This window comes from Triticum dicoccoides, chromosome 3A, assembly GCF_002162155.2.
Source record: "Triticum dicoccoides isolate Atlit2015 ecotype Zavitan chromosome 3A, WEW_v2.0, whole genome shotgun sequence".
Lineage (NCBI taxonomy): Eukaryota > Viridiplantae > Streptophyta > Magnoliopsida > Poales > Poaceae > Triticum > Triticum dicoccoides.
In genome coordinates this window covers 765,970,169-765,970,521 of record NC_041384.1, presented here as the reverse complement: position 1 = coordinate 765,970,521, position 353 = coordinate 765,970,169, and positions in this window count along the sequence as shown.

Here is a 353-nt window from a genome sequence, read left to right as displayed (position 1 = left end):
TTATAAAAATATAGGGAAATATAAAGCAGGTGTACCGTGTATCGCACTACAGGAAAACTTATTTTTCACCTTGTGTTTACATACATGTCAAGAATTTTCTACCGGCCACCTTTCGTATAAGGCTATACGTTGTGCGTCTGGTGTGTGGCGCACGGTGAATCAGTTGTAATCGGCATACAGCCACATATGCTGTGGCAAGCCCGAAAAACACGCTGCGTACCCAAACCACGCGGCGTACATTTCACTAAGCCGATTGTCCTCGCAGCAGATATGTAAGTGAAGTCTATTTTAAACCCTGAGTACGTAGAGTATGACGAAAATGAACCCTGACGTTCAAATCTCTGAAATCCATA